Consider the following 7,445-nt stretch of genomic DNA (forward strand, 5'->3'; position numbering starts at 1 on the left):
TTTTGAAAATGGGACTTAGGCAACTTTGAAAATGTTACAGCTTTGAAAATGTAATTGCTTTGAAAATTAGGACCAAGGCATTAGACTGTCAGCAGACAGGAAATCAATGGAAGGACTGGAGCACAGAACTGATCATAGAATCATAGAATCATAGAATCATAGAATATCAGAGTTGGAAGGGACCTCAAGAGGTCATCTAGTCCAACCCCCTGCTCAAAGCAGGACCAATTCCCAGCTAAATCATCCCAGCCAGGGCTTTGTCAAGCCGGGCCTTAAAAACCTCCAAGGAAGGAGACTCCACCACCTCCCTAGGTAACGCATTCCAGTGTTTCACCACCCTCCTAGTGAAATAAAGAGTGCTCACAGAAACCTAAACTGCATCTTGTATCTGCTGGGAGTCTTTGCATTGTTTTCATATTTGGTTTCAGGAGCAGTGAATTACAGTACTCCAGTCTGGAGATAACCCATGCATGGATCACTGTGGACAGGTCTTCATCTGGGAAGAAAAGGTGAAGTTTCTTAGTGAGCTGGAGGTGACATATGACATTTTAAGTTGCTGATGCTACCTGATTATCCAAGCTCATTGATGGGTCAAACTGGACCCTGAGGCATCACACAGCTTTGAGAAATGGTGGCTCTATGGTTTAAGGACAAGTGAGGGCAGAGGCCTGGCTAATTCTTCCAACCATTTCCCTTTGCCAACAAGTAGGGTGACCAGATGTCCCATTTTTAAAGGGACAGTCCCATATTTAAGCCCTCCTGCAGGTGTCCTGACTTTTTCTTAAAAACGGGCAAATTGCCCTGTATTTTCTGTCTCCTCCCATCAGTACTGGCGGATCCTGCTGCTGGCCTGATCCCTGCTCACCAGCCGCCTGCCCACCAGCAGTGAGTGTGGGGGTCCCGTGGCTGACGATGGGTGTGGGTGTGCAAGACTGGTGGCGGGGCATAGCTGCAGCACACTGGGTCCGGCCACTGGTCTGCTGGTCTGTCAGCGCACCATGTACTGCGTGCCTGCTCTCAGCCAGCAGGGCCCCGTCCTGCGTCCAGTTTCTGGCCAGCACTGGCTGCTCGCTGGTTGGTGAGTGTGGACAGGCGCCAGGTGGCGGCCAGTTGAATGTTGCCTCTGCTGCCCACCCATCGGCCCTTTACATGCTCCCCTTCTCGCTGTCCTCTCCCTGCTTTACCCCTTTGCCCCCCCAGCCCGGCTGCTCCTCCATATTGCCCCCAGCAGGGCGTTTTCCACTCCCAGGGCTGTGCAGAAATCCAGCTCCTGATCAGAGAGCTGAGGTCACTAACAGCCTGGCCGGCAGGCTCCTTCCTTCCCCCACTGCCTCTGGCTGGACCAAGAGCCTCCTGCATGGGGCGCTGGCCATGAGGAGCCAAGCCCTGCATGTGCCAAAGCCCCACACAGCATTGGCACGGGGAAGCCTCTCCACCCCTCAGCCTGTTCATGCCCCTGGGCAGGGGCTTAGCACCCTTTTCACCTCCCCACCCCCCCTGCCCTGGGTCCTGCCCCCAGGGAGTGCAGGGCTAGGGCTGCTCCATCCCCTAGGCACCCACCCCTGTTGTGAGCCACCTCTCTGGCCAGGTTAGTTGAAGGCCCTGCAGTCAGGTTCCCTGGGCCCTGGTGCACAATGCATCCTTAGGGCTTAACCCCTTCCTGCCCATGCTATAGCCAGGGTACAGGAGGTGGCTGGGTTATGTCGGTGGCCAGCAGTAGTCTGGAGGTGTTAGCTGCCTTTCGACACTGTGCGGGCAGGAAGGGACAAGCAGCTTCCAGCCACAGGGGAGGTTGTGTGAGGGAGAGAAGAGATAAGCTCTGCAAAGGTGCATGGCAGGTCATCCCTTCCCCTCTCTTCCTCCCCTGCGACTGGAAGCAGCTCCTGTCTCTTCCCTCCCGCCCAATGAGGAAAGGCTGCTGCTGGCCACATTCTGGTATGAACTCTGGCAGGAATCGGGGGTGGGAGGTCAAGTGACCCTGTGTGCCCCTCCATGTTTTGCCTTCGAAGATGCAGCACCAGGTACAAGGACAGGCGGGTCCATGGGGGGGGGGGGCGGGCCCAGCCAGGCCTGGAGGGCAGAGAGCAACTGCAGGGAGGATCAAGTTGATGGGTCACCCCTCTGTGTGAGAGAGGTGTACCAGAATGTGTGTGTGTGTGTGTGTGACCTCTCCCCATGTGAACCCTAGAGCCTTAAAGATAACAAGGTAAATAAAAAGAATCCAACTACGCAGTATTTCTTTTTAACAGGGGCTCAGTCAACTTGATGTTAATTTGAACGTTTGTACGATTAATTGCCATTGAACTCACTTGAATATGAGTAATTTTACCAGGTGTCCTATATTCAGCATAGGGAAATATGGCCATCCTACCAACAAGCATCACTTAGACCTTACCTAGGTGGAGCTTATGCTAGCTGCTCCAGGAACTGATTTTCTCTAGGCATTGTGATAATGAGATATACAGCTGGGTGTTTCTCAGCATACCGCTCACAGTGGAGCACATGACATCTCACTCTCTCTCTCAGAATAGCCTCTTAGAGTATGTCTACATTGCAGTTAAAAACCTGTGGCTGGTCCATGCTGACGACTGTTTCTCTGGCTTTCTGCTCACTTTCTCCTGGCATTCTTGTTGGCATTCTGGTTGTTTTCTGCCTCTGACACATACAATGTGGGTGAGGTAATACCTTTTATTGGACCAACTTCTGTTGGTGAAAGAGACAAGCTTTCAAGTCACACAGAGCTCTTCATACACATTTCCAGCCAATCAATGCCCCAGCCCCTGCATCTGCATTCAATTCGCACGGAAACCCCTCAGCTCACATGGCTTTACAGCTGCCAGGCCTTGCATGTGACGTAGTGTCTTTGCCTAAGGTTTCCACTGTCTCCAGCTATTTTACTCCATATTTTACAAAATAGCTGGCATGCCCATCAGCTTTCTCAAGGTCTGTGATTGCCTGCAGATCAAAGACATACTTGATATCAGCCATAGAACACAAAATATGAGTTAAAAATTAGAAACTTTGTGAAACCCCATGTTTCAGCCTGAAGACAGTTTTTAGCTAGACTTCTGGAAATTCTCCAAGCATGCACATATTAACAATTAATGTACACCACTTTATACATCACCTATTCATTTTTCTTAATATTGCATCCTTGGTGGCAAAAAACAACAAAGCATTTAAAACAAAGATGGCCTAAGATTTGTTATTACATTTTCTAGATAAATTTAATTAAATGTCTGATTCAGACTCATGAAAGGAAAAAATTGTTTTAAAAACTGATTGATAAAGAAAACTTAATTAGAATTATAAAGCACAACTAAACTAGACCAGTGAACTTTGTCAGTTGGAATGTGGCTCTTTCATACATCTCTTTGAAAAAGGTAGTCATTAGCATACTTCTGTTTTTGCCTACCAACACTTTGGCCAGATTTATTCAAGTTTTATTAATATTTTAAAATTTACAGCAAAATGTAACTTTAATTATAGAGTTGGATTATTTGAAAATTAAAATACTGCCTCTAGCTATATTATAGGAGCACTCCAACAAGACCTTTTGAGAATCCTATAAGATGGATTCAATTTCTATTTTAATTAATAGCTTATTTGCTAGTCATTTACAATTCAGCATACAGCCTGGACTATTAACACTACTTAACTGCTTCCTTGTACCTATTGAGATCCAGGAAGTGAGTGGACGGAAGCCCACCCTCCTCCAGCCTAAGAGGAGGATCTACAAGACCCAAAAAACCAACTAAGTTCAGGGGACAACTAATGTAATAACAGGGACAAGAGTGTGGTCAAAGGGTCAAAAGAAGGGAACCTGACGGGGACACCGAGCAGAGAACCCCGGACAGCGCCCACTGCTCCTCAAAGGTGTCAAGGGAGCCAGTGGACGCTGCCCAGAGGAACTCTACCCGGATACATGAACAGACAGAGGATTGGAAACAGGCCCCACAGTCACAGGAGCCTCCATCAGCCAACCTCCTCTCCCTGGTTTTATAGATGGCCAGTTTAGTCAGGCCAAGAGGAAGTTGACCAGGAAGTCCTGTGACTTTGTGGGGCCACGAATAGGGAGTGCGTAAATAAGAAGGTGAGGGGAAAAGTGCAGCCAGAAACGCAACATAATATTGGTGAGGAGCCGGTATAGAGGCTGCAACCTGGCGCACTCCAAGTAAATGTGAGCCAGGGTCTCCCTCACACCACAGAAAGGGTAGGTGTCTGGGACGGGTAAACCGCGCCAAGTACACGCCTGTGCTCACAGCCCCATGAAGGAGCCGCCAGCCGATAAGTGCTTCCTTGTGCTGGGCAAATTGTCTTAGGAGTGTCAGGTGAGGACCCATTCTTGATGTGTTACAGGCACTGTGTATCTTGCCATGTGACTTTTCTTGTTGAATCAAGTGGACAAGAATATGGTTACAGAAAGATGAGACTGAAAATAGCATGTAGCATTAATACACACTGTAACGTTACACAGGTGTTTTTGCTATTGTTAATAGGTTTATTTTATTGTATTTTATTTTATTTTTTACTTTTTCCATTTGTTAAGTCTTATTTGTCCAAGTCTGTGTCTGAAGATACAGGCCAGAGAGATGTCTTCTTTCACTTTTTGGAAAGCCTAGAGATTGTGCCTTTTCAGTTGTTGGGTTTAGTGTTCAGCTGCTAGGTGGTATTGGTGGCCTGTGAGATACAGGAAGTCAGACTAGATGATCTGGTGGTCCCTTCTGGTGCTGAACTCTCTAACTCTTTCATCTTAAATGCTGACCAAGTCACAGTACTGAAAGGCTTGATCACCTTCAGGCTAGGAAGACCATACCAAAACTTCAGCTGGTGATTCAACATGAAGTGATCTTATAACTTAGCCCCAAGCTGTCCAGCTTGTCCATTAACTCATTGTGACATCAATCCCTATCCAAACTCCACCAACATTCTCAGCTTCCACGGCATTTCAGCTTTTTCAAAATGCTTTCATTCTTTCACCTATGTGCCTTCTTAACTGTAGGAAAAACTCTCCAACAAAATCCACCTAGGCATTACCTCATCCATCATATGTTTTCGAGACATTGAGAGTCAACAATGGCTAGGCAGGTAGTGAACTAATGCTCATTGTGCTGAGATACACTTGTTTAACTGTTATCTCATTCTCCACTTCTATCTCTCCTCCATCCCACCCACTCATTGCTTTGTCCACCTGTTGTGTCCTGATGTAATTTAGATTGTAAACTCTTTGGGGCAGGAACTATCTTTTAAAGATGTGTATGTACAGTGCCTACCACAATGGAGTCCCAATCCACGATTTCTGTAAAAAAATAATAATTACAATAGTACAAAAATTCAGCTATCTTCAGAGCACAATTCCATTATAAAGCTTTATACAGCTCAAGGCATGAAACAGTTCAGCCACATTCCTCCTGAAGATATTTTAGGACATCATTCATGCTATATAAATAAACAATATTGTGATGGGGTGGACTAGGCCCAAAGGCTAGAAGCCTCAGGGTTCTGCCACACCCATCCCAGGAAAGGAGCAGTGGAGAGGTCCCCCAAGTGGCCTAGAGTGGTTGCAAGGAAGCAACCAATCAGAGGGGCTGCCGGAACGACCAATCAGGGGCCAGGAGGACTATATAAAAGGAGCTGTAGAATAGTGCAACAGTTAGTTGATGCTTGGAGCTGGAGAAGAAAGGACTGTGTGCTTGGCTGGAAGAGCAGTAGTACCAAAGACAGTCTGCTGTCAGGGACCGGGAGAGTGAGAGGCTGCTGCTAGGACTGTGCCTAAGACAGTTTGGTAGCAGGGACCGGGAGAGCATTGAGGAAGCTCATGGCTGGCTGTGGGGACTGAGTAGGGACTGAGCCTGGGGAGGGCTGCAGGAATATAGTGTCTCCAGGGAGAAAGCCCTGGGGATATGGCCCCATACCAGGGCTGGGACTACTTACTGAAAGAATGCAGATACACCCAACCAGAGTAGGCGCTCGCAAGAGGAGGGTGCTAACCCTGTTACAAATATTATATATAAAATTATAAAAGTAATAACAACAAATTACTGAGGCTGCTGCAACTCAGAAAGCAGCCTAAAATGAGGGTAAGGAATAGTTTTGATCCTTTAATAACAGAATAGATGTATACTAATTTCTGTACAGGATACTTAGATTAGATTAAAATACTATTCTCTGAACACCATGTTAATGAAAACTAAAAGTGAGAATTAATAAATTGGTAGATTGTTGAGGCCCCAGAAGAAGTGGAATCAAGCAAGTTATATATTAAATGTTTTGCAAAATGGCTGTAAGAGTTACGAAGCCTATAAAGACTTTCTGAAAATGTGTCACCAATATCAGTTAGGAGGGTAAAAAACCTTATGGGTAAATATTCAAAGTCAATTTCCCTTTTGGGGGGAATCTTTGGTATATGCTCTTGAACACTCATACTTTAAACAGACTAACACATGTATGTGCAGAACTGTTAGAATATATACATTCACAAAACCCATTGGGCCCAGTGTCTCGCTTTCCTGAAGAAACAGTATTCTAAAGGTTTTCAAATCTGCAGACAACATACAGACAAAGACACCTTTGATGATGTCAAAAAGAGCTTTGGTACCTTGGCATCGCTACAGCAGTATGGTACCTGGCCAAGTTGAAAGTAAATTTTGTGGGACATACATATTTTTGTGATCAGTTCTCCTGAGGATGTTATGAAACTTACTGAAGCCAAGAAAGTGGAGGCTACAAAGTTTACTTAGGCTGCCTTTGAGAAAGAGATTGAAGCAGATTTATTTTCATAATTATGAACCATGGGAGAAATCCACCTTGCTGGAGAAGAGGTGTGAAAGGTCCGAAATGCAGCAGAACTTCTGTAACTGCACTGGAGGCCAGACTTAGCAGAGGCCAGTTAGAAGGACTATTCAGCTTCTTGTGCATCTTGAATCAAGGCTCCATGGCAGCCCACTCTGAAGGAGGATGGAGGGGAACTTGTGGATCCTAGAGGAGAATGGTGGGGGCATGGCCACTGGGGTCAGCAACCTGAACAGATCTACCAGCCATTATTTCTACATATAGATGGAGAGGCACAGCTGCCTGCTTCTTCTACAGCAGCTTATAGTGGTACTTGTGGACTAGCTGCACTGTTACCCTATATCCTGACTCCTGGTTGGAAGGGGGAGAATTTCATTCCCCTACAATCATCTTCGTTCCTGAGCTCAAATTCCATTACTCAGTCTTTCTGCAGGAGCCAAGAATCTCTCCCACAAGTGTTACTCCTGTTTTCTAAACAGTGACAATTGAAAGTCATGCTGTTATTTATTTCTCTGCTGCTGTAAATGAAGTTGCATGTAGTTTTTGGTCTGTTAAAATATTGTCTAGTGTGATTGTTTGAGAAGTTCATGTTTTAATGCTGGGTTGTTAATTTTCCTATACAATGTCATGTTTTTTCATGTTTAATAATTTAT

This window comes from Malaclemys terrapin, chromosome 2, assembly GCF_027887155.1.
Source record: "Malaclemys terrapin pileata isolate rMalTer1 chromosome 2, rMalTer1.hap1, whole genome shotgun sequence".
Taxonomy (NCBI): domain Eukaryota; kingdom Metazoa; phylum Chordata; order Testudines; family Emydidae; genus Malaclemys; species Malaclemys terrapin.